General features: G+C 44.7%; 1 protein-coding gene across 3 annotated transcripts in view; it reads right to left on the bottom strand.

The window, feature by feature from the left end:
• Positions 1-27769, bottom strand: part of METTL22 (methyltransferase 22, Kin17 lysine) — a 207405-nt gene that overhangs the window by 32867 nt on the left and 146769 nt on the right. For all 3 annotated transcript variants that reach the window (XM_048962130.1, XM_048962132.1, XM_048962131.1), the window contains one exon: positions 6164-6328. The gene's annotated coding sequence lies outside the window, so the exon portion shown is untranslated. The remainder of the gene's footprint in view (positions 1-6163; positions 6329-27769) is intronic.

Raw genomic sequence — 27769 nt, 5'->3', positions numbered from 1 at the left:
GACAGAAAGGTGCTATAAAGAAAAGGAAGAAGATTGCTCACCTATATCAGAAAATTATAGGTTCAAAGGGAAAAGCTTCACCAAGGAGGGATCTCCAGAGAGAGGTTGTGCCCAAGGCCCAGTCAGCCCTTAAATGAGGTCTAAGAGAGGTGCAGCCAGGCTCCACTCCTTCCAGTCACACAGCTGAATTGCCTTCACCTGTGCTCCCACAGCTGACCGGCTCCTTTCCCCAGGTGCTCCATCAGTGGTTCAGGCCGTGACTCAACGGTTCCCATACAGTTACATTACACAAATAATTCATCATCTTTTTCTAAATCATGAGGCATGGCAGGCTGGAGACCTAGCAGGACAAGCTCTCTCCATGCCTTCCTGGTCAGCAAAGCCAGTCTGCCCAGAAGGCCTCCCTGAGGTGACCACAGCAAGGCTCACAGTGTCTGCCCACTTCCTTAGACCCTGGACTCAGATTGCTTTCTGGTGGCTGCGAAGTACATTTATTCCTACTTTCTGTCAGGGTTGACTGAAGATGTTAAGGAAAACTGGACCATGAAATCCCGAAGACATAGACTGTCCAAAGCTTGATTGGCATCTTGGGGTCTCAAGTAATCTTGGCCTCCAAATGACCTTCTTTTGCTCTGTTCTGCAAATGAAAACCAATGATCTCAACTTATTAAAACTGAACTCATTGAAGACATAGGAGCCTACCTCAGAAATCTAATTTCCTTTTCTTTGCTTCAGTTTGTAAACTTCTCAGAGTGAACCAGTTTGCCAAGATTTTTTAGTCCTATCTGTCATTTCCATATTAACAGCCTATACTGTCCCAGCTCAGGACCAAAAAGGTCAGACTGAGCACTCTGGCTTTGTGCTGGAGAATCAAACCCTCCCTAGAATTAGCACAGCCATGCTCAGCAGTGTCCCCTTTGCCTCAGCACTCCCGGTCTGCCCAGTGGCTGCAGCTTTGCAGCTCAGCAAATGCAAGCTCCACAGAGCTTGAATGCTCTGACTGAACTTTCTGTATTTCAGAACAGTGGTCTCTGCTGACATCTTGTGACAACACTGAGCAGTTGACTGAATTTGGAAATAATGGATTTCCATACAGACTACTCCTTGTATAGTTTGAAGAGCAGAGGGGACTACCATGCTCCTGTACTACACAGCCCACTGAATTTCACCTAGAAACTGCTGCTCCCAAGCCAGCAGCTCGCTGCCTTAGGATGCACCTCCCAGCTGATGGCCATCTGAAGTTAAAATGTCAGCCAATGATAGGAAATGCACTGTTAACACTCTTGGTTAAAAAAATAAAAATTCTCTAAACATATTAATGGTTTTTACTCCTAGATGAAAGATGTTACAGCTATTCCCCAGATAGATTTTGTTTAGATGCAGCAGTACTGGTCTTAGATATTAGCTGTGGTGCAGGGTCAACTTTATAGACTTTTATGTTGGATGAACACCATTTTGGGCTAGTTCCTCCATGAACAGCAGTTGGTTAACAGTCTGCAGACAGGTGGAATCAGGTGTTCAAGGGAAGGGAAGTGAAATGCAATGTCATGCATGTCTACTGTAACGAAAGCAGCACTGACAGATTGAAATTTCTGGTGATTTGTGACCTAGTTTCTCAAGCTATCATCTAAGAAAAAACATGTATGTGGTCTTAGAGGAACCTTTCAGGTTCCATAGCCATTGAGGACAAGGCACTGAAATTACTATGTGTAAAACTCATAACAGAATTATCATCAGTTAATGAGATCCTGTTCATCCGCCAAGTACACATACAACTGTGTGTATTTATACTCTCAAGTCATCTCTTAACACTCCTGAGTATCAAAACGCATTCCTTCAGCGCACCCCCACTGCAGCCTGGTCCTACACCCACGGTGGTTTATATTAATGGATTAAATCCAGAGTCAATAACCAGAGAAGAGTCAAGAAATAGAGTCGTAGTTCTTTTGACAGTCTGCCTATACTGCTCACTGCAAAGCAAGCTGGAGGACTCCGTGCATGGGTTTGGAGGGATAACAGGCAGTTCTCTGAAGAGCTTTTGGCTCGTTGTTTTACTGCTTTCATTTTTGCCAAGGATAAGGCAAATACTTGTCATGGAAGGCTGGGACACTCCCGCTGTATTGCTCCCTAGGTGCTGAAGTGTATTTGTCTACCAATAGCCAAACAGCATTTACTGTTGGCTTATGTTTCTGGACAACACATCTGGCTGCTGGAGCAGCTAGCATATTTCTCCATCCAACCTGGCCTCCTCAAATATTCATAAGTTAATGTTGTCTGTAATGCCTGGAGCATACAGAGAGACTGAATTGAATTGCACTGTGGAGGAGTCTCTTCTACAGCCTTTCGGAGCTGGCTGCATCAGCACCGTGAAAACCCTGTGGCATCATAAACCTTTTATTGCCACAGCTCCCACTTGACTAGTATTATACAGTGAAGCATTTAATTATGCAAGAAACACATAAAAATAATTTTATAACTCTCAGGCAAAAATCCACAGAAGCAACAAACTTTGGAGGACTTGCAATAACAACTACCTGCCTTTCCATTTAGGAATCACAGCACATTACAGGCATAGCAACAACTGCAGCCATCTGACTTCAATGCTCTAACTCCGTCCTGCCCGTGGCAAACACCCCATGCAACAGGACCTTGATTTGGGCCAGGTACCTCTGAGAAAATGGTACATCTCTGCATAAGAAGGAACTGAGAGGTCCAGGCCTATCTCAGTCAGCAAAGAAACCAAAATTACTTTAATACAACATGCAGCATAAAAATTTTCCCTCTCAAAACTCAGGAATAGTGCAATATTTCATGAAAACAAAAGAAGAAAGAAACAGTTGTCTCTCAGTCAGTAGAAATCAAAATGTTCACAAGCCTTTCTTTCAGAAAAGACTTCACCTACAGGATCACCTCATGCTCAGCTACTCACTGCTTAGGCTGCTACTGGAATTCATGCAAAAATCCGAGACAGGACTTATAATGGGAGCTCCATTTTGCTGAACTAACTGCAATTTTAAAAAGAGAAGCTCTATTTGCAGCATTCAGCCCCCGATCATGTATGCATGTCAGTCTGGAGGCACCCAGCAACAAGAGGGAGCTGGACTGTCTGCCACTGACCTGCAGGCGTTGATGATACAACCAGTGGAAGGACCACCAAAACCTTATTGTATATGACACTGTTCCGTGTGATTTCTGTGGCTTGCTACAGATGAACCCAATAGTTATTAAGAGATGTTAATAACCCAGCTGAATAGTAACAGCTTTTTTGAATGGGCTGACCAACAAAAACAGGCACTGCACAATGTCTTCACTGTCTTACTACAGGGAACGCTTGTCACATGAGTGCAACGATGCTACTGCTTCTTAGAAGTGGGATTTGTTATTGCCCTCAGCAATGGTTAGCCAGGAGGCTAACAGTGTGAGAAAAGAAACCTATTTCCAGGACACGTAGCCATCAGAAAAACAGAGCACCTGCTCCCAAGCCCCTCCAGGGCACCAATCTGCCCTTCAGAGTCTGCCTTGGGCAGACTTGCCTCACTTGCCTGCTCTTCTCTTTGCCAGAAGTCCTTTTCTCCTTTCTGGCAGCAACAGCCGTGTAGCAGATCCCAGGCAAAGCTCTGTCACCATAACAACTGGGTAGCTGTCCTATAATTCAAACTGCCCTCTCCAACTTCAAGGGCCTCTTCCTACACAGCCTAGAGCTCATCAATCCTTCCCTGAGCAATATTTCATTGGTGCAGTAACTCCCACAGCCACTCTTTCTAAAGCTGCCTCTCTGCCATTTTATTTCCAAAAAGCCTGAAGAACCGCGCAGTCGCCCGCTGGGAAGAGAGCTGAATTTGGCACAGATGAGCCTCAGGTTTCCAGAGACCAGCTAACCTTCTGACTATCCTCCCTGCCTTGGGTTTGCCTGTACGAATGGCTGGCCAAAGGAGTTCAGAAAATGTTCCCACAGAGAGTGAGCCACTCACACAGCAAATCTCTTTGTAGCCCCTAATCCCTTTGGAATGTAGAGAACACGACCAGAAACGAAACTCTGGAGGCTCTTAGAAAGCGGCACGTACCTCCGAAATGACAACTGCATCCCCCAAAATCTTGCTCAGCCACAAATTCATTCCGTGACCTCTGGCTGCCTGACAGCCCTTTCTGTATTGCAGCATATCTAATGGCAGTGCTCCCACCTGACTGCATCCAGATGAACAGACACTTTTACTAAACCTCTCCAAGATCTCATTTAGAAATCAAATGATTTTCATCAGATTTTCTTTCTTTATATGCAGAGATTTCAGCCTGCATTGTCAGCTGCAACCTGTACAACTAGCGCAAGTCAATACAAATATTTTTTACTAACTTGGCAATCAGGTTAAGATGTGATTACCCTCTAAATAGCATTGTTACATGAGAAATGAAGATACAGTACAAATTCATGCTTGAAAAGAGTTTTGTGATGCACACAATCATAACTTGGAATGTCACCAAATTCATTTCTGAACTGTTGTCACGTTCTGGCCACCCATCTAACTGGTCACAGAAATGCCATTTTACCAGGATAGCTCCTACATTGCTGTGCTTTGCCTGAGCAGCCACTGCATGTCACTGTTGTTCCATACAGAAGACTGAAAAGATTCGCTGAAGCGAGCAGGACTCAGGGAATCTTTGCATTTTCAATCAAGGGAAGAAAATGTCCTATAAACCAAGAGATGGAGCTGAGTGAAGTCAGGACAATTTTCTTTCCTCAGGACTGAAAGGAGGCCATAGCTATTGCTCCTTTGTGTTTTCATCTGCATGTGCAAAAGGACTTTCTCCATCTCCTTGGAGGTGTAAGATTACCATTAAGGAGGGACACAAAGATCCTGCCCTCCACAAGCCCCATGAATTGTGACAAATCGTGCAACCTCCTGGTACTTAGGAGACACTCAGGTGTCTCCGTAGAGCAGTATGATGTGTACCCACTTAGATTTGGGGTGTTTCTTTCATTTAAGTCAAAGTGAAGTTTTGGAGAGTCATGCAGCAGTTGTAGAAATACAGAGCTTGAGAACTTGGTATGATTTTTAAGTCTAAAAAAGGCAGCTGCAAGCAGAGGTCTGAATGATGTCCTAGAAGCCTGATGTTCCTGAGGCAGCTTTGTGAACGCTTCTGTCAAGTCACAAACACAGACCAGCACTGCGCTTCCATTCCTAGCCATTAAAAATATTCCCAGTTCCTCAGATGACTTTTTTTCAAGTTTTTTGCAATTGCTATGTTGTCTGGTTGCGATGGGAAATCTCAACTCCCTTTTCAGTTTCGCTTCATACAAAACCATTTGGATGAGAAATGAAGCTGCCAACAAGGATAATTCCTGTAGAATGCAGAAAGGAAAAGGATAAAACTGAAAATAAAACAAAACATGAGAGACTTTGAGGGGAATTAACATTAGAAGAGACACATAAACTTAACAGAAAACAAGTAAGTAGGGCCCTTGGGGGGACCCTCTGTAGCACAGAACACAGTAAAATCAACACTTCCCTCTTTGTGGGCTTTCACACCATGCCATGCTTGCAGCCCACCAGAAATGGCTGTACTTGCCAAAATCTACTGCTGCAGCCCAACTTGGTTGCCACTGGCACATAAATTCATGTAAAAAACAGTGGCAATGGCCGTGTCTGGGATCATGAAGAAGCTGCACTCCAGCTGTAGGTGACATCATTGCACACTGGACCTGAATGCTGCTGGATGTCCTCTGTCATGAAAAGGAAAAAACTTCCAGAAAAAAAATTATCCTGCGGCCTCCAGCCATGATCTTAATCCTTTGAGAGACCTAAAATCAGGGCAGAATTCTTCATGCAGCACAAGAACAAGGAGGTTTTGTTTCTGAGGTTGCTAAACCAATGTTTATTTCATAAGCCCAGATCCACAAACATGAGAGGAGAAGAGATCATACTGCCAGAGGGAAGGAAACCCTTTCCTGAAGCAAACGACTGGGCTGTAACACTGCATCCTACTGAGACAGGGATGATTTATAAAAGAGAAAACATACACAGCTTGGTGATCAAAACAGTTGCCTCAAGATTGCTGAGCTGAGAGAAGAAGTGAAGGGACACAAAAGTGAATGAAAGTCCAGAACTGAAGGCAGAGGACTGAAAATATCTGTCCTTCTTCAGACTTTGTGAGAAAATGACGTTACCTTTGCCTGCAACTTCTGTTCTGCAGTTTGTGTGTTACCCCAGTGCTGCTAAGGGACGTGTCGCTTCAGATGCCTGCGTCTCTTCCTCCTGGTAGCACGCGTCGGTCAAGATGATCCCTGCTGCTGTACTGCCCGAAGTACACCGACCCACAGCTGTTTCCTCTCCTGCAAATAACAGATGAAAAACACCTATCTGAAATGCTGGGCCAGATTCTCCTCCCAAGCAGAAGCCTTGGCAGAGACAGTGTGGTGCTGGGACAGCTGCTGCAGAATGTCCTGGTGCTGCCGGCCCCCAGGCCTGCCTGCCTGCCTGCGGGTTCCCTCCCGAGGCCGAGCGCTGCCTGCTTTGCTTGCTGGCCAGCTCACGGGGATATCATCCAAACGGAAATATCTGACTTCTACCAGACAAAAAATTTAGTGGGTACTTTGCTTTTTTAGCTGGGAAGCTTTGAACAGATTCACGTTGCTTGTGTGACTTTCCTGCTACAGAATGGCCGGAGCCAGAGAAGCCCAGCCTGGACACCATAAATTGTCTGATTAATTGTGAGATTTGCTTTTGTGTTGCTTACTAAATGAGCCCAAATGGAAACCTGAGGATCTGTTTGCAGACCCAGCTATCTAAAGCCCTTCAGCATACATGCTTGTAGGTCCAGACTCGTATTATTTAGAGCTTTTGCTTGTTGTTTTAGGTTTAATGTGTTTGCTCTCTTGATGGCTCTGTCAATATATATTCTGAGCTGAAAAAGTTAAATGTCAATACATAAAAAAATGATGGGGCCAAAAATACCCATCCAGGGTTTGGAGATGGAAGGCAAATTGCAGGTTTGTCAATAGTGTGTTTGGGAGCATTTTAAGTAGTGAATCACTTGGTGTTAGCTATTGTAAATATTGGTTTAAAGGCGCTATAAAATAGATGGCGTGCAGTTAAACTTTCCTCCAGATCCCAATCTGTTTATGCTGCCTCTCTTAGTGCCAGATCCAAAGACCACTGAAGGTAAGAGGAGTCTTTACCAAGTCCTTAACAAGCATGGTGTAAGTTCACAACACGCACACAATCTCATGGTACGGGCACAGTGCCATTTCTCACGGTCTCTGTGAAATTAGGTGTACAGTACTCCAGAACACACCTTTCATTTTTGTGTAATTATTGACAGCTGAAAAAATGGCACAGAGTGACTGCATTCAAAGAGGAGCACCACTGAACACCACTCGATACCCTAACTGCACAGATTTTTGTGACAACGACAATGGGATCCAGCCCCCATTACAAATCACAGTGTGGGACATGGTGACGGGGGCCTGAATCCTGCGCACACCTGGCCAGTGCCTTAAGGCCTACCTAAAAACATTCTTGAAGCATAAATGAGAATAAGGGTTTTACAAAGGTCAATTAAGAGCTTTGCTATTGTTGACCTTAGTGGAACTGGACAGGTAGATTGGAAAACCGAATGAAAACCCATGCCTCAGTCATACAAACAAGTTCCTCATTCAGCCCAAGCCTTAAGACACTGAATTTTTGCCTGGAGTATTAGTATACTTCCTCCACATTGAGAAAGAAATTGATGAGGAAGAAAATCCAACAGAAAAGTTACTCAAGCTCATTTCCATTTCATGTAGCTGTCTATTGCAGTACATCTATTGCAGTTACCCCCATCTCTCTGTTTTTCCCCCATCTCTTCCCCAAGGAACGAAGTGAAAACAATTCTGCTGTGGGCAAGTCTGGAACCTGTCTGGTTCTTCACCTGTGGTTCCCATCATGAAGAAAACTGTGATTAAGGGTGACAAAGCCCTTAGGAGACTGGGAGGGTGAGATGGCAGCTGGAGAAGAAAATGACAGGCTTCCAGAATTATCTGCTCCCATAGAACAGGTGTCAGCAATCGCAGATAAGGCAATGCCTGAAAGTTTCAGTGCTCCAGGCGGCGCAGAGAGGGGAAGATGTGTTTGCAAAAGGGCATGTTCACTCAGTTATAGAGTGCATGTGTTGTGCTAAATGTCCTCAAATCCCTCTGGTAATGCAGCTGTCTGTAACAATAAATAGCAAATCACTATTGTCTCCTCTGGGACTACAGCTATCATGCTTCCATACAGGAGTCATCTTGCTCCCTGTTGAGGTGTCAGAGACCACATATTTGCTGTAAGTTCTAGGGAAAAATACTTAAACGTACATAACTTAGCCTGGAAACTCAGACTGTTTCTGTTTACACAATTTTAACACAATATAACACTTACAATCCCAAACACCTGATTCCTCCCAATTATTCTAAATTTAAAAACGTCTGATAGGTAAGAAACGTTTGTGTGACGGTACTGAAAGATGTTCCCACTTGTTTGTGTCCTCATTCTCCTTTCTGCCTTCTTGTTTCCACGATCTTTACAAATCTCCCCCCAAGTAGAGATACAATTTAAAATCCTTCAGTGTGCAGTTTTTGTGATGGTAGAAACACAAGAACACGGGCAGACCAGCTGAGAAGTGAAAAATCAGACACTTTATGTACGTACATAATCTTTTAAGGGTAAACAGTGGCTCACCTACTTTGTTTTGAAATACTCGTGCCTCTCTCTGGAAAGGAGAACATCTAATGATAGTAAAGGGTTTTATAAGTCAAGCTGAGATACTTAGTGCCTTGAAAGTATTCTACAAACAGGAGCATAGCTGCTCCTTATGACTCACCTGTAAGGCAGCTATCCTTAGGGCTCATGTTCAGATGGCATCCAGCGAAATTAAGAAACTCAAATAAGTAACACCAGTTTAATTGACCAGTGGGGAATAAAACAGAACAACGACCAGTTAATAACAGGTGTTACTTCAGCTCGCTGCCTGAAATGATCTGAACACAAACACCTGCAAAAAAGCCAAGACCACACTTCACTGCAGGATACACAGAACACCCCACAGAAAAGCACAAGTAGTACACAGGCTATAAAGAATGCGGAGGTTTTCTGAGCTGGGCACAGATCTCAAATCATTATCAAAATAAAATAGAAGAATCAGGAACTCTCCAGAAGCTCACATTGTCCCATGCCATCAGTCCCACGTAACCCATTCCCTGTTATCTGACAGCTTTTTCCACAAGTAAACTGTGCCTCTGCCCCAGACCTGCGAACAGAACTCAGAAATGTGGGTGCCCTCTACCTGCCGTGTTTCCCAAACAGACGTTTAAACCCTTCAAAGGGTGCAAAACCAGAGTGGTAACATACTGATTGCCATGGTTTTGAAGCAGACTGTTAGAAAAGCAACCCTGTTAGATTTGTTGCCAGTAAGGAATGTATTACTGATCATGGAGCAATGGCACACCATCGGGGGTCCTCAGGAAGCTTGCGACATGCAGAGCTAAAAGCTGAATTCTGCAGTAAGTTTGGTGAAGGACAAAACTTTATGTTCTCACTTTCTTTCACGAAAATTACACACTACCGTTAGGAAGCAGCTAGTCTCTATGATGCGTGGTGCCCAACTTACTTTTCCCCTCTTCACTCACAAATTCCAGTGCAAGTTAACCAGCACGTATTAAACACTGCCTTATGAGGAGCCCTTTGCGGGCTCACAGCTACTTTGCAGAGCTACTGCAGCATCTCAGGGAGAACTTCTGACACTGGCATCTTCCGTCTTGTCTCTGTAAATATATATTTACTTTTTCATCTTTATATGTCATGTTCAGCTGCACACAGAATCAATACTCCCTTCAACTGCTTCCATGCCTGTGTTGCTTTTTTTGTCAGGAAATTCAGTGTTTCTTATGTCTGCTGCCCCTAGATCTGCTGTCCCCTTGTTCTCTCTCCAGACTTTTGCTTTCTCTTACCATAGCCCTGTTCCAGCTGTATTAGATGGCTCCTGTCAGCTTTATCTTCACATACTGCATGCCATGTACTAGGAGGACCGCATGTTTCTCAGAGCCAGCTGTCTTGCTATTAAGAACTGTTTTCTCCAAGGTCACCATGTGCACATGGATCCACTTCTGCTTCTTTCAGGCTCTTTCCTTCTGAATTTTGTTCTCCTTTCTCAAGTTTCTTCACAGGTCCCTGTTTCATTCCAATTTACAGGAGGGAGATGAGGTTCTTTTAATATCTATATACCTGGCGTGAGATTAAGAAACAACGGCTCACACGTTGGTCCAACCAGTTTATTATAAATCCTAATTGGGGAAATGGGGAAGGGAAGGAGGGCGATAGAAAAGATAGGAAATAAGCAAGAATTGCATAAAACGGGGATAGTCAGCACCAGGACCCAGCAGCGTCCCATTGCACGGCGCTTTGAAGGTCCGAGGCAGATGTGGGGGGGAGGGGGGGGAAGCAGCAGCATGGCCAGCCTTGGGCAACAAGCAGGTAGCAGGATGCAGTTGTGGAGCCAATCCGGGAGGAAGCAGCAAAGTTTCAGGTAGCAGGCCCAGGAGAGTCTGTCAGCATGCGGGAATTCCGTAGTGAGGAATCTGATGGCAGACACCTCTGTTCTTCTTCAGCATCGTGGTAGAGCGTAGAGCAAGTCCAGGAGGGAGAGAGGCAGGTCAAGAGGCTTCTCATGGCAGAAACCTCTGTTCTTCTTCATGAGGAATCTGTTGCCAGAAAACCTAAACCTCATGATTGTAGGTGCCCATTTTATCCTTCTTTTTCTGCCCACGTGACATTCCTAGGTGCTTGAGCAAGAGTCACGTGAGTATCCCCTGAGATGGCCGCCTTCCTTGAGATAAGTCCACACAAAAGACGGCTTCACAGCAGCGTATCTCTCTTGTTGCCCCTGGCCTTGTCCACCTGTGTTCCCAGCAAGCTTTGAGACAATGATGTAACAGAATAATATCTTACAGTCCCCACGTGTAGGCCCACTGAAAAGGCTTCTGAGCAGGGCTGTGCTTTCTTGTAGGATTCAGGGAGCAGCAGGAGGCACAGGGAACACAGACTACATCCAGACTTTTTTTTTTTTTGTGACCACAAAGGCTGTCAAATCTTCTCAGGCTTCTGAAAACTTCTCATTTACAAGGGGTGGACTGAGAGGCTGAGCAGGGGTATTAGCACAGTCAGTGCCATTATAGAACATGACATCTGTCTTTCCCTCCCATGTCCTCCTTGCCTTCCCGCTGATCACTCCAAACCTCCACAGAATCAGTCTATTTTCAGCTTTTTCCAGTACTTTAGCACATACCTTCCACCTCCTTCCCTGTTCCAACACCAGTCTCTTTTCTTCACACTTTCCGCAGCATCTTCCTCCACTCCCCTTCACTGCTACATCACAGCATTTATCTAACTGTTCTTATTTTTTTTTTCCTTTTACCACTTCAATACTTTCTATGCTTTGCTTTTGCTCTTCTTCACATCTATTATTGCTTATCAGGTTTTGAACTACATAGGTCTTGAACATCTGATGAAATTATATCCCCATTACAACTAAACGTTGGTAAAAACTGAATACTGTAATGTATGAACATATATTACTTGACTATGGAGTCAAAGAGATCAGCTTCATCTTAAAGTACGCCGGTCCTACAGACTGTAAGGAGAGGAATCACAGAAGATTCAAAGAATCAGGAAAGATAAACTGGAAACCAGAAGTTAGGCTGAGATAATCTCTAAGAATCATTAACGCTGGAAAAGAAGACCTCTAAGATGATCAAGTCCAACCATCAGAGAGAAACAAAACCTTTTACTGAATAAACCTTCTTGCTGTGCATGCCTGGGGCTGCGTGCCACGGCCAGAATGACCTGATGGGGCCCATAAGAAGATGTGGCCAAGACCCTGGAGATTGGTGTGAAACACCATTGCCAAGCACACGAGATGTGGGGAATGGAGTGGGAAGCGGCACTGGGAAAAACCCAGAAACTTGTGCTGGGGGCTGGGGCACGTGCTGCAGGGGAGGACTGCTCACTGCCATGAGCCAGCAATGGACGCTTTGTAGCAGTATTCCATTTTTCAACAGGCAAATTTGAAACACTTTTTACGTCTCAATTTTAAAAACCAAACAGACCTCATTTTCCTGCTGTATAATCAATGAATATTAAGATGTTATAATTACAACATAAACAAGAGAGTTTGGCAAAGCAGATTACAATCACAAAAAGAGACTAGACAGAAAGCTTACCCCTATCCTGGGCTCACTTACAAAACTCCAGCAGGGCAGATCTCCACAAGAGATTCCTCCCCACTGGCTGCCAGCTCTTTAATAGGTCTAGGAGGGCTCTGCACCCCTTCTGGCAGCACATTGCCTTCACCTGTGCTCCTCTGGCTGACTCATTGCTCGCCTCAGGTGATCAATCAGAGGTTCAGCCTGGGACCCTGCAGTTCCCATACAGCTGCAATTACTGCAAAAAGTTTTCTGCCTCAGAAAACCACCCTCCAGTGGAGGTCGGAAGCTCTTCACAGGCACAAAAAGCAGCTCTCAAACTCCAAAATCAGGGAAACAGATGCAAACATCAGTATTAGGAAACGTCTTATTAGAATGGACAAGAACTGTTTCTGTCCTTTAAACCCCAAGGACAGCCACCCACTTTCCTTCTATTGTGCCTTGCAGTTATGTTATTCTAGTCTGCAGGCACTTCTGTCAGATGTTTGCAGTATCGGTGTATTTAAGAGGCCGAGTAAGGCGCTTAGGTTAACAGCAGCTGAGTTCCTTGCTCATTTGCTTCTCCTACAGTTCTCAAAATCCCTATTTCTTTTTTCTTGATCCATCACATGTAACCAAAGCACTGGGGACCAACACCACTGGGATGAGATCTGACCAGAAAGCAATTCATTATGCATTGATGTAAAGAAAACCCGCTGCTCCTCCTTTCCTTTGGCCAGATACTGGCACCTCAAACCAGCGACAAGGACATAACAGGTGGAGATTCTCCTACATTTTGCCTCTCAGAGCTCTTCCGAATATTCCATGTTGATTCTCCCTTGTGCACAAGCAGTTATACAGTTGAGTTGCCTAATGTCTATATTAATTTTGGTACATTTTTAATTAGCAGATAGCTAATTAACGTAGTATAAGGTTATCTTGTTAAATGTTAATTGAATATGTAAGCATTCTTTACAAGTTAATATTCGCAGGAAAAATATGTAATATGCATTTTGTTGCCTGTGTCATTCTGAATTAATTACATGACAGCCAGATTTATCCCTTCCCAACTTGAGAACCCTCAATAAGTACTCTTTTAAGAATCAATTGATACTTAATTAATATGTACTGGCTGTCCTATTTAATTTAAATGAGTTCTTTCAACAAGTTACAGTGCTGCAGAGAGGCACAGTGCTCCCCCAGTGACACGGAGCACTTTCTGCTGAGGGCACACGAGGGTGCTGTGAGAAAAGGCTGGGTGTTGCCAGCCCACATTTCATGGTTGGGCTCACAGCCTCCTCCTTTCTTCTTATCAAAAACAAAAACTACCCACACAGAAATCTTTATGAAAGTTGCATGTACTGCGCTGTATCTCATTCCGCGGGGCTTCGCATTGCTCAGGGCTTTGTGATAGCTCCCTACCTGGATGGTGTTTATTACATTAGATGATGAGGTCGGTAACCTTCTCCCCCGATCAGGTAGGGAGAGAGGTCCGCATTCCTTCACTCCCCTTTTATGTTATCTTCACAACGTCTACTGATGAGATACGTGCAGATTTAGCTCATTGTTTCGGCGCATTGATATTCCTAGCTACGGGAGAACAGCATGATTGAGTCCCCGAGGGGCTGAATTCTGGGATGGATGCATGGCAACGATGTTCACATGTAATTTATTATGTGTATGAAATCCTTAACATCAGCAAAATGGTTGCAGAGTTTGCCTTCCCTTTCATCATGCAATAAGGCTGTTAATGAGAAAGAAACATCTCTGTATGCCACAGTTTAAAGCATTCTATGACCAGACACTGGCAATGGGGATCTGAACAGCCTCTCTGCCTGCACAGCTACTGATCCGCTCCTCAGCCTGTTTGCTGCACATTACTGTGGGTTCAATTTCTGGAGGATTGTATCTGCAGCAATCCCTGAATGCTTTGTAAATAACAATTAAGCGATGTAAGTACTGCAGGCAGGTTTCCTAAAAGACAGAGGTGAAATTTCTCGCCCAAAGCCACAGTGTGATATAACAGCAGCTCCTGAGAGCCCTGCCTCACAGCTTCTCCCTCTGCACACAGCCGACACTTGCCTTCCCAGGTAGCCGCACTAACTGACCTCTTTCTGGACAGGTGATCTGTCATGACAGGAAAAATAAAAACCTTTGCATTTGGACTGGACCCCATAAGTGAGGGCCTGGTCTGACTCTGTGAGGTCAGTGTAAAAGATCCCTTTACCTTTGTGTGGTATCAGAATGACAAATGATGAAGATTAAGGGCTGGATTTCCCTAAGTGTGCAGACCCTGGGCCTGCTGAAGCTCCAGGGGGAGCTGGGAGAGCCCGGTCCTCCTAACCCACATCTGAAGGCCTGCCCAAGGTCACATAGGCACTTGCAGTGCTATGGCAGTAGTAAATTTGTCCAATTGTCTTGTCTCCCAGCTTGCTGGCGTTACTAAATTTTCCTCTAAGGAGGTTTGCCCCATTTGTTGTAGCTGAGAAAGCTGTTCTTCCAGCTTGAAGCAGCTGAGAAAATCCGAATACATTGTATTGTAATCGCTAAATACCAGCTTTCTCCTGGATATAAGCAGAACACCTATTTTCAGTTAAAAAGCTGCCATTAGGTTACACAATATCTTTTATGGGTAAAGTAATGCAGCAAGCTGGCACAAACCAAATGGTACTTGAATGTTTGCAAATTGAACATCAATGCAAACAGCAGGTGGTCACTCATCTCCAGTCTGTCACGCCGATCGTCATAATAATAGCTGTAATAACAATACTAAATAAATAACATTTGGCAATCTATGTGGTTTTTCCATGGAGGCTTTCAATACCGAAGATTCACTTTTACAATTCATACTCAGACAATTATTACCTGCAGCTTTATTTTTATTATCACTTTCTCCATTTTCCTATTGTTGAAAGTTAGGATTAGTATCCCTGTAGTCAAGACCTTTAGATCAGATACACACCGGGAGCTCCAGGGTGCCTCTCTATTGTACATGACTACTGCTCCAGATTTTATCTGGAAGGAATTTTTTAGTTCTGTAAGCACTGAAAGTAGGAACACACTGTCCACATCTAGCAGTCACAACTAAAAATTTCTGAAATGGGCAAATATGACAGCAGTGTTTTTACGGCACTTCTCACAGCTTCACCAACTATTAAGTTTTCCGCTTAACTTCCTTATGTCCATCACTCAGGGCAGGGGGACGAACTCAACATTCATTTAATTTCAGGCATCTTATGACACTGTCTCTGTGAAGATATCTGTGAAGAATTTGGATTGTTATGCAGCAGACAGGAATGATAAACTGGAAACCAGAAGTTAAGCTGAGAGGATCTCTTAGAATCAACGCTGGAAAAGAAGACCTCTAAGATGATCAAGTCCAACTATCAGAGAGAAACAAAACCTTTTACTGAATAAATCTTCTTGCTGTGCATGCCTGGGGCTGCGTGCCATGGCCAGGGTGACCTGATGGGGCCCATGGGAAGATGTGGCCAAGACCCTGGAGATTGGTGTGAAACACCATTGCCAAGCACACGAGATGTGGGGAATGGAGTGGGAAGCGGCACTGGGAAAAACCCAGAAACTTGTGCTGGGGGCTGGGGCACGTGCTGCAGGGGAGGACTGCTCACTGCCATGAGCCAGCAATGGATTGTGGCGTCACGGGGGCGTTGGCAGTTATGTCCACAGGTGAAGCTCAAGAGGAAGCGTCGCCCAGCAGCTCGGCCAAGAGATGACCTGAGACATCTCCAGGCTACTGACTGTGACCTCGTGGCCCCCACTGCTTCACTGTGGGTGCAGCAGACCAACCCAGCAGTTCGTGCTTGGACTCCGACCGAGTGTGAGGGCGAGGACCGGCGTGTGCAAAGCGCGAGCTTTGGTGCTGAAACGTGCTCTGGGTGCTGCTAGCGCAGCTCTCAGTTGCTGTCTCAGAGCCATTTGTTCTTTATCCCGACCCTGCTGGGAGCAGGCAGGCGGGACATCCCAGAGAGGCACGTGCAGCAGCACAGGTAGGTGGCACGGGGACTGGTGGCTGGGGGGGCCATCTTGAGGGACCCATCTTGAGGGACCCTTCCCACACTGGTGTGTGACTCATGTCTCTTGTCCTCTTCCAGCGTGACACCTGCTGCTGTAGCGTTACTGCTGGGGAGTGCATTGCCATCTCCCACTCCCTCTAGCCAGACACAGCTGGTGGAACCATGGAGGCGGAATCAGACACCCACTGCCCCATATGCCTGGAGAACCTGTTCCAGTGTCTCACCACCCTCACAGTTACAATATTTTGTTATTGCTTTTTAAATTATGATTACATACAGTTAGGCTGTTATTTCTTTGTCCTCCCTAAAGAGCTCCAGAGACGATGAGGACTGCTTGTCCGCACAGAGATGGCCAAGCCTGCCATGCTGAAAGCTGTTTTCATCGTCCTTACTGTTAGATATTTAAAATGTTTGCTAGATTTACTGTGGGGAGAGTTTGCCTCACCGTTATTTATTCCAACAGGACACTGGGAGTGTATCAGTTACAGACCAGCAGACACTGGTCCCTATGTGACAATTCCCATGTGCTTGTCAGCCTCCTGTCCTTGCTGATGCTGATGTGCGTTAACAGCCCAGTACAGGAGGATCCAGCACTGTAATAGCATTAGCTGCTTGGTTAAGTCCACCCGTGTGGTGAGGATGACACTCGCGCAGAATGAAAGGCCTGAGATAAATGGCAGCTCAGATGTAAAAGGAATGAAAGAAAGCTGGTAAAGGGAAACTCTGAAAGAACCTTCTGGGTCTGAAGGAAAAGGGTGAAAGCAAATATTAAGGAAATGAAACCAGCAGAGGCTTTATCTCAACCAAATTTAGTTTTATGTATACAGCAGTATTTATACTGTGCATAAAAGCCTTCCCAGGGGTGCTACAAGGCTTACCCTAGAGTAATGCAACACCTAATTATCGCTATTAGAAAACAATGAAAGACGATGTTAATGTCGAACATATAAAGCAGTTACAAAGTTTAATTTTTAATCATTTTCAGTGCATTCCCATGAAATTTCAGATCCCCAGAAGCAAACAGCATACAAATGCATCCTTACAAGTGTAACACAGCAGTGTACTTCTGTTCGAAGCAGGCTAGCCCTTCATGTGAATATTCTTGTTGCTTCTAACTATGAATTCATGCCAAACATTTTTGGCTGAACAAAAGAGAAATCACTACATTGAAAAATATTCCAATGTTGTTTGAACTGTTTGAAACTGGATTTCCCTAACCCGTGGAAAATTAAGAGCAATACAGAAGGGGCTAGTATGAGATTTTCAATCTGAGGCCCTGAAGTAAGAGCAACCAGAGATGGAGTTCCAGAGAACATGGATAGGAGACAGCCACGTGTGACACAGGAATTGCTTCTGTACACACCTGGTTGGCATAATGAACGCTTGCATCAATGAGACGTTGACATTATGAAGCAAGGAAAGCATGAAAAAGATTTACTGACCACTCCAGAAAGTATATGCCACATGACCTCAGATTACCAGTAGGCCAGACTGAAAAAGCAGCAGATATTGTGCTTTTCCCTGTGTAACATACAGGGAGAGTGCCAAAACTGCTCTCAAACTGTAATTCCCAGAACTGACAACCCTGAAGATCATACAAATACTTAAAGTGAAGCATTAAACAGGGCCTTGTCGGCTGAGTGGCATGTCTGTTAAACCTTCTAAAGCAACACAATCAACTACTGTCAGAAAATTCAGATTCATATTTGTGTCAACATTTGTGCTCTCCGGTGTCAGCTGAGATATCCTCTTCTATGCTTGTCTCCTGAAATGATTAGGAGACCTGGGGAGAGTGAAAGCTATTTTTGTTAGCAGCAGGTTCTGATACTGTAAAATGAATCCACTCTGCATCCCTCTGAAATCTGGTGACAGGTGGGATTTTAATCAAACATGGCTGGCATTTCCCGGAGAAGTGAAAAAAGCAGGAACTCCTCCACTGAAGGCTGCATTTTTCAAAAGCGCTTCAATCTCTGAGGAAGAGATGGATCCAAAGAGCCTACACAAACCCCTCACTTGAGCCGAGCACTTTGCCCCAGGCGATAGGTAGGAGCTGTGTGGCTAGCCCAGTCTTGCTGTGCACCATCACTTCTGTGCCTGCCTCCAGCACAGCATTGTGTGGAGCTGGGTGAGTGAACAGGCGGCCGGGCTGCAGTATGCAAAGCTGAGGGAGCACACTGGGAGTCTGACCTGCAGCCCTACCTGTGCCCATGAGCACAGTCTGCACAGCACCTGGGGATGCTCCCAGGAGAAGGAGGGCAGGGCTGTGCTTGGCACACGAGTGATGGGGACACAGCCCTGCTCCTCACACCTGGGATGACACACACGCTTTGCAAGTGGGACTAAAAGCCCTTCCTGCCCTTAATGGACATCAGAACAAAGAGAGTTTCTTAAGCAAAATACTCGCATTTTGTGAAACATCAAAGAAACCTCAAGCTCCCTGTTTCTTCATGAATAACCCAGTTTGAGTATTACAATATTAATAAATGCATTAGAACTATTTTTAAGTAAGCAAAGATTGAATGATAGTCATCCACATTAATGAAGGGTATGAACTCAAAATTGATTATGTAAACCACACTAAATCCCCGCACAGATTTAATGATTTAAATTCAAATTTAATTTAGATTTAACTCAAACACTAACTTGAATTAAAGCCACTTTAACACTGTACGAGAGTGCCCAGAATGGGCTTCCGTAGAGGTTAACCAGCGTGCTCTGTGCAAAGACTTTCCTGAACGGTGCTGTTTTCCCTTAATGCCATTAAGCCAGCGGCAGTTGACGGAGCGCTGTGGGTGCTGAGAGGTGGCCTGTGATGGGGGCAGAGGATGATTCACCCAGACACATAAGCGGCTCCTAGCTGTAAGCCCAGCAGAAGATTAACTGATGTTTTCAGGCTAATTAAATCCCTTAGAGCTTAGAGTTGCAGCTCTCAGATGAAAAGGAGGAATTCCTCCCTGTGCTGGACCCCAGGCTGGAGTGGGTGGGCACACCCTGAGGGATGCTGTGCCCCTGCAGGGCCCACGTTGGAGCAGAGAAGCGTGGGGTGTGTGGGTTGGCACAGAGGGGCTGTTCTGGACTGACCATGGCCCCTGCCCACTGCCCAGTGCTGCTCGGGGTGGGAAGCCGGGGCAGAAATGGAGTGAGGTTGAGCCTTGTGAGAAGGGTGGTTGCAGGGAAAGCATTTCAGTTTTTATCTTTGTTTCTCACCATTCAACTAAGTTTTTAACTGGCAATAAATTAACCTTCCTCAGATGGGGTCTGTTTTTGCCTGTGAAGGTATTTGTTCACAGAATCAGAATCACAGAATCACAGAATAACGGAATGGCCAGGGTTGGAAGGGACCTCAAGGATCATGAATCTCCAACCCCCCTGCCACAGACAGGGCCACCTACCTCCACATTCAATACTAGACCAGGTTGCCCAAGGCTCCATCCAACCTGGCCTTGAACACCTCCAGGGATGGGGCATCCACAACCTCTCTGGGCAGCTGTTCCAGCACCTCACCACTCTCTCTGTAAAGAATTTCTCCCTGACATCCAACCTAAATCTCCCCTCCCTCAACTTAAAACCATTTCCCCTTGTTCTGCTGCTATCAACCCTTTCAAAGAGTTGATTCCCTTTCTGTTTGTAGGCTCCCCCTAGGTATTGAAAGGCTGCAATGAGGTCACCCCGCAGCCTTCTTTTCTCCAGGATTTGGTAAGCTATTTCCCTATATTTATCTCCTATGAGCTTTTTCATCTGATTTTTTCCCCTTGTCCTGTTGAGGAGGGGACAGGAGGTGGGCTGGGTCTGGTAGCTGCTAAGGTCACCCTATTGCTGGGCTGTGTACACATGCACACATATCTATCTTGCAGCAAAGACAGTGGGCAGTGCTCTGTCAGTCATCAGAACACCTTCCCCAGGTGGCAGTAGGGGAGGCTGCATCCAGCTTTTCGTTCTGCCCTCCTGCCAGGGCCCCCAGCCAGCCTCACTGCTCCAGCACTGGGAGACAGGCACCCCAACTAAACTTAATCAAAATGGGAATGGGGAGGTGGAAGGGATCCATGCAAGTCACAAGCTGACTTCTCCAGTGAGCTGTGGGTGTGCCAGCTGCCACTCGGACATGGAGAGGATGAGGACTGAAGATCGTGGGGCAGAGCGCAGGCTGGCGAGGTGCCTTTGTGAGCCTCCTACCAGCAGGCTGGGTTTCTCTTTAAGAAAGCACACACTGTACTCTGGGTTAATGGTACGTGTTAAACAAGAACATCTGCTTATGAAGAGATAGATATGCTGAAACATTTACTGATGTTTTGCTTCCTCCCCTTGTGTCACCTGAAATCTATCATCTCACTATGGTATCCCAGTGCAGTCCTGCTTGCACATCTAGGGAAGCAGGGCAGTGGTGCACAGCTTTTAGAAAATGATTAGTGATCTGTCAGGGTAATTTCTAAACACGGGCACTGACTCAGATGTGTTACCTATAAATCTGTTCATCAGCAGCTGAGGAACATATGTGCCTCTTCTTCCTTAAACATAAAAACATTAATTACATTATATTGTACCACAGTAATGGGCAATGTGGTGACAGAAGCTTGCCAAAACTTTAATTTTAACCATAAATCTGGAGGGTCTGAAATGGTGATTCAAGCTGCTTTAGAAGATGAAGATACAGCTAAAGTCGATGTGTGGGAGGTGATGGGGGTGGGGAGGAAGGCACAGAGAATTAGCACAGACTGACTGAAACACTGGAGGCTAGGATGGTAAAATTGCAAACTTCCTTGGGCAAAAGAGAGGAAAGAATAAATTATGGTTCAGAAAGAGCTCTTCTGGCCTTCTCCACTTGTCCTGGAGTAAAAAGGTTCTTCTCTCCTACTATTTGGTCTTGTTTTCCTGCTGTTTGGTTTTGCCATCCCTCTTTTTCTCCTTCCCACTGCAATCACCTGGTCACAGAGGAAATATTGTGGACAAGCAGCAATCAGTGTCCTTCCACTGGACAACTCTTTATTATGAGCAGAGCTAACAAGGAGAAAAAAGCTGAGGCACAGCATGGAGCTTGCTCTCTGTTTTGTATCTGGGCAAAGGCAATGAGGAGTATCCAGGTTATTTATAACAGAGGGAATATGGAAATACACGTGTATCACTGAATACAAGAAGCACCACAAATAGATCCTCTTGCTTCACAAATTGTTGAACACAAAAACAGTGCTGTGCCACTGATTGTTCAAAAGGTTCATCACTTAAAGCGGTCTGAAGTGATTTGGAATAGACAAAGCAGAAGGCAGCAGCTGCCAGTGCCCTGTGACACTGCTTTTCCCATCTGTGCTCCCTCCAGAACCGACCCAGTCCTGCCTGCTGCTGAGAATGAGCTGCTGCCCCTGAAACCGCTGTGAAGAAGGACTTGATAGAGATATCTGCTCTGACTGCCCCAGTCTGACCCACTATGCCACAAGAAAAAGGGCAACCACTTATCACACTGAAATTACGCAGATTCTATCTGAACTGATCTTCAATTTAGGATTTGCCTTCAGTGTTTCAGAACCACTTGGCCATGCTCAGGCTACAAGCCTAAAATGTGGCAGCGATCTGCATCACAGTGCTGGTTTGGGAACAGGTCTTTGAAGCTTTGTTGTCCCGTCACTTGTGTCCACTCTTCAAGGTGAAGAGAAAGATACTTGGGATGGGACTCTACTGAAGGGATGCCTACAGCTTTCTCTTCTCATTTATTTGTTCCTTAACTCTTGTCTCACACCAAATTCACCTCCACAAAGAGTGATGAAGATGATGCCACTTGTTCACATAAGAAAATAAGCACAATTAAGCAGAAACAACTGTTCAGAGTAATAACTGTTGTGGGCACATTTCCAGACGGACATTCTCCCTTTGGAATGGCAGACACTGTTCAGAAGCTCATATCTTTGCTGGCTGCTTTGCTTGGGTAAAAAGCCCTGTGGGGGGTTATCTTTTCAGCACTTTCTGAAGTGGAAGGAGATATTTAAAGCAGAGCATCACATGCTTTTAAAACAACAGAACTCCCAGCCAGCTTATATTCTACTCACAGGCAGTTTCCCTACTCTTTGCTCCTACAAGCAAGTATGTTTTTCCATCTTCTGTAAGCAGTAACTCAGCCCTTTCCATGCTGCTGCTTCTGACAGAAAAGCACTTTCAGAAACTCAGCATTTAAACTACAGATGCATTGGCCCTGACCAGCAGTGCTTTAATCTGTCTGCATCCAGCTTCAACTGGTAATGTTTCCACAGGTATTAAAAGGGCAAAAAAGCAGGAGTACTGTGTACAAACAATCCAAGCCCAGGCTGCACAGATCCCAGATAAAAATATGTAGTTGTTAAGAAATTCCATAAGGTCGATGTTTTTTTTTCCCCCAAAGCAAGAACCATGACATAGAAAATGCTTTCTATTTGCCTCTTGGCTAAAGCAATGTAACTGGCTGCCAGCTCTATTAGCCCAGACAGGAGTGTGCAGCCACAGCAGACATCAACCTGCTTGACACAAAGTGCCGAGTGGGGTGGGAGGTTGCAGCTGGTGTGTGGGGCGTTTCTCCCCTGTCAGCTCACACGGGATGTATCTATCATAAAGCAGAATACTGACTATTCTCTGTGCACTGGACAGCAGTATTTCATTTCATGCATCATTAAGAACCTGCATTGATTCCAACTAGTCATATAACCTTATCTTGCACTCACTTTAAAGCAAAAGAGGAAAAAAAAAAGCTCTCCTTCCCAAGTCACTAGGTAACTTTAAAAGTACCCAAGGTACTTCAAGAAATAGGCTTTCTTAGCATCATCTGTCTTGGGGACCGTGACACTGAGCGCAGTACACCACAGCTTAGAAAACAGCAAGAGTCCAGGTTTGTTCTGCACATTCACTTTACTGTCAAATGTTCGCAGGAGGTCTTATCTCCCCATCCATTTGATTTGGAATAAAGTTCAATTCAAGTGTAATAAAAAGAGGGAGAATATCACAAGAGAATAAAATGCCAGCTTCACTAGTGCCGATGCTGAGCTGGCTGTGAGAGATGTGCTGCTGGGCAGCTTTCTTTGCTCCTCTGTCCAATGCCCCATGTAACAGCACAGAAGACAGCAGTAAGAGAACTGTGTCAGCTTAAAAAGTAACACCTTGGTGTATACTTCAGTTTGAAGGTGTATTTAGCTCCATCCACTACATGCGCATGCCTACAGCTACTGCAAAGCTGGAGTCTGTGCCTAGATTAGGAATTGGAGTTGTCTCAGATGCTAACACAGCTCTACGTGGGAAGGTTTCCCCTCTTGTAGAAGTGCACAGAGGTCACAGATACCACCTCTCTGCAGTCTCCAGAGGGACAACTGGACCATGCATGGTGGCCTTCCCAGAGTCTTGTACAGATGGAGGTGGGGTTGTTGAGCCTGCTACGTGCTCAGCTGAGGGTGAGAAGGTGCCAGGCAGTGGGATCTGGGAAGACAGCTGGCCTCAAACAGCTCTCGCTGTGTCTTTTCAATGGCCATTACTCATTTCTAACCACGGTCTGTGGTGTGTTACTCACGTTTCTAATTTAATTTTCCCAGAGTCCCACGCATCTGTCACTCTGGAAGTGAACCTGCAGATGTTTATTAGTTAAAAGAACTCTGAAGACTGAAAGTGCTATACGTGTTTGCCAAGCTCATGTTATCTAAGAGGAATGTTATTGCTTGTTTACACTAACAGCTTCTCACTCTCAACTCGAGCAGAAAAAATGGGGCAAAAAGATGAAAGTTTTGCCTGCATCATTACATCAGCTGCTCTCAGTGGCATCCATCTTCCCAGCAAGAAACAATCTCTGAAGGCTTATTAGCTATCTTCAAAAGAAGAGACTGCCTCTTTGCCTCTTATCTGTACATCAGCCTGTCCCAGCGTGTGGGGCAGTGCTCCACGATAAACAGCTTCATGTTAATATATTCTTTGCTGTTTGAATGAGGCACAATATTCTTTGTGAAGTATGTGGCAAAGACTGGCAGGAATGCTTTCTCTCTGTGAATGAACAAGCTGAGTTTATTGCATGTAATAACATAGTTCATGGCAGAATAAGAGCCTTGCATTCATTTCTGACCATAATTTCACAACAAAACTTGCATTTTCCCTGTATTTTATTTTCATTGCCACTGCTTGACTTTTCTACTTTTTCTATCTCTTCAGGTCCCACAGCATCTGGTGGGCAAATCAAACATGGTAAAATGTTGTTTTTGAGCTTAATAATATTTTCCAAGTCATTTATTTACCAAATGCTCTTGGAGAAAGTGTTTTGTTCTGTATGTTAACAGGTGGTGTATATTCAATCTGAATGTATGGGTAATCAAATCATAGCGACAGGGGAGTCTCTCAGGGTGTCGCAGTTGGACAAGTCCTCATAAATTCAGAGGTGGCACATTTTGAGTACCTGAGCCTCCTGGCCACTTCTCCTCCCAAATACTGCCACGTTTCTCTAGCTGCTATGGTTTTGCTTTGAGATGCCTGCTTTATTTGTATTGCAGAAACAGACTTCTACACTAAAGCTGCAGTTACAGAAACAGCAAAAATGGTAAGTGATGGCTCCTATTAAAGAAAAACCAGCTAATGGTCTGATCTGATACAAACCTTCAGCTGAAAATTCAGCTAGGAAGATGGCTGTTCATCTTTCAGCAGACCCAAGTGTCTTCACTCTGCGCTGTCACCTCGGAATACTGGTGTTATTTTTAGAGCTTCTATTTCACTGTTCAGAGGGGTTCCTCCACATTCCCCCATTTTAGCAAATACAGATCTCAAACAGAACGGAATTAACAAAAATATGTAATTGCTACTTTATCCACTGTCTGTAGAAGAGTTCACAGCCTGGTTTAAGTTCCAGCTAAAATTAACAGGGCATTACAAGCAAAGTAGCCTTTTTTTTTTCTTCTTCCCCCATAGAAAAACCACATCTTTCTTTCAAAGAATATTTTAAATCTGATCTCTTATTCTTACAGCACCTGCAGAAATTTGGATTTGCCCATCTATAACAACAAAACATCAGGGCTCTGCTCTTCGGTATATTCTACTGCTTATAAAAAACACTGGACGAGTTGTATGCCCCCATTAGCCAACAAAGAAGAAATTCATAACGATCAGAGATGCCTGTCATAACCCTGCTAACTTCGGAGCGCTGGATAAATTCAAACTCTAAGCTTAAACATGGAGGCTTTTTTTCAACCCACTGAACAACAGGAGCAGATGCAGATTATTTTTTGGATAAGACATCCCTCTTTTGGAATGATTTCACATGCTAACTTTGCTTGGGAACTGCTCCTGTTGGTGACCATGTGTTCAACACATCTGCTTTGGCTTGTTGTTTTCTCTGAGACTGACAATATTGTGGCAAGATGTTGGAGTGAATTGAGGTGAAGAAAAAGGAAAAAGAAAATTAACATGAAAGAGCTGCATTGCAAATCCGAATGAACCCTGAGAGACGTTTCATGCCTTGATCATCTCTGTGTATATTAGGGTATGTGTAAAGGGATTTGAAGAGGTGGGAGGGATTGATGGGCTTGAAGAAATATCTGGGCTTGTCTTGCCTCAGTCAAAAACTCAGCTTGCTGGGAGGACATTTCTGACTTCTAACCCACGGGAGAAGATGCCTTCAAAAAGTTGGGAAAATCCTGCCAGTGACTCATCAAGGCTGGTTCCACTGTTCACTGCATAATGCACTCATTCATCAAACTGAAAGGATTTCAATCAATATTGTCAAACCAAAAAGTTATTTATTAAATACACATGCACACACAAGAGCACTTGGTTAGCATAACGTATGTGATGGCCATCATCAAATAAATTAAAGGACCAGGTGCCAAACTGAATTTACCAAAAATCCCTCTTCCTGCCTGTCCCTTATTTGCATTGAAATTCCTACTCAAAGCTCTATACACAACACAAGGGATGCACAGTGCAATTGCTCACCACCCACTGATGGATGCCCAGCCAGCGGCAGCCCTCCTGTTTCACTGCTGAACGTGACACCTTATGGTATGGGACATCCCTTTGGTCAGGGGTCAGCTGTCCTGGCTGTGTGGCCCCAGCTCATTGTGAGCCCCCAGCTCCATGCTGTTGGGGTTGCTCAACTCTGTGTAACAAAACTTGAAAGTGAATAGAGTGTGTCTAACTCCCTTGAAATCTGATAGATTTCCACCACTCATGCAGCTTCCTGCACGGTTAAGGACAGCTACGGAGCTAACAGCAGCGAAGTGTCCGTTCTGCTATCTAAACACACAGGTGACAGAGGAATAACCCATTTTCCCCAGTTCCAGGAAGCTCAGCCCTACTCTGACCACAAAAGGAGAGCAGAAGCAGCGCTGTTGTTCTGTCTCTTTCATTAAACAGTTAAAAAACAAAACCACATTTGCAAACTAGATGCCTGATTCTCTCCCTGCATGTCAAGGTGGTGAAGTATTAAGAACTCTGCTGGCTCAGTCAGGTCACTCCTTGAGCATCAGGAAATTAGGCAGTGGACTGTGCTGCCCATCTGTTGAGAAAGTTACCAAACAGCTTTCAATTAATTATTTTTAGGAGGTATGCAAAGGACAAATTGCCTCCACTGAGGACAGCTACACTGCAGGCCAGAGTCTGCGCTCCATAACGCCATGTTGTTCCAGTGAAGTCAGTACAACTTTGTGCACTTGTGACAGCTGAGGATACAGCCTGTGCCATTTTTCTCTTAAAGCACATACATTAAAACATTTTAGTACGTGATGAACATTAGGTATATTGGTAGTTCAAATGAAATACTGATCTTCTGATTGCTGAAGTTAATTCTATAGTGTTTGAGTCATCATCAGGAAACTAGCAGCACTCCCACTAAACAAGTTGTGTATTTAATGTCTTTTCCTCTGAGCTGGAGAGAATGGTTTGCAATAGTTACAGAAATACAAAAGATCTACGCAACGGGATCATTATATAAAGCCAAAACCTGTATCTATAAATATGTGAGAAGCCATTGAGCTGAGAGCAAATAGAGGTACAGAGCACTGCACATGCACAGCAAACAGCTAACGCGACTCTATTTATGATAGAAGCTTCCCAGGACATGATTTTTTCAAGGTTCTCTTCCCTTTCACTGTCATTCTGAAGCTCTCCCTTCCTCACAGGCAGGCCAATTACTGGGATAGCTCAGAAGTTTCTGTCACAACTTGAGCAGTTTCTGAAAACAAGTATCAGCTTAAAAAAGAATAGCGTAGGAAACAAAAAAGCTACAGGGATATTGCTGGAGGGAGAAAAGAGAGGGAGTCAGTCCTCTACTTCCAAAGCAATTGTGGATATGGATTGCATGGAAGGCTCTCATCAGCAGGGAGTCTGACAGGTCTATCAGGGGAGAGTTCATCTACTTCTATAATAGTAGTTATTTGAACAACTCCAGATCGATATAGTTTCTAGGGGGATGCTACTATTTATTGGGAAATAAGAGAGAAACATCGGTAGAAGTTTCCTTTCTGTTTCTACAGTAACCACCACGAGGGTTGTAACTGTCTGTTGGAGCTGGGGCTCACACCTGCACGGCTCTGGAGCACAAGCAGTGTGTGTGCCACGCACAGAG

This window comes from Lagopus muta, chromosome 15, assembly GCF_023343835.1.
Source record: "Lagopus muta isolate bLagMut1 chromosome 15, bLagMut1 primary, whole genome shotgun sequence".
NCBI lineage: Eukaryota > Metazoa > Chordata > Aves > Galliformes > Phasianidae > Lagopus > Lagopus muta.
The sequence above is the reverse complement of the archived record's forward strand: the minus strand, read 5'-3'. Positions and strand labels throughout refer to the sequence as shown.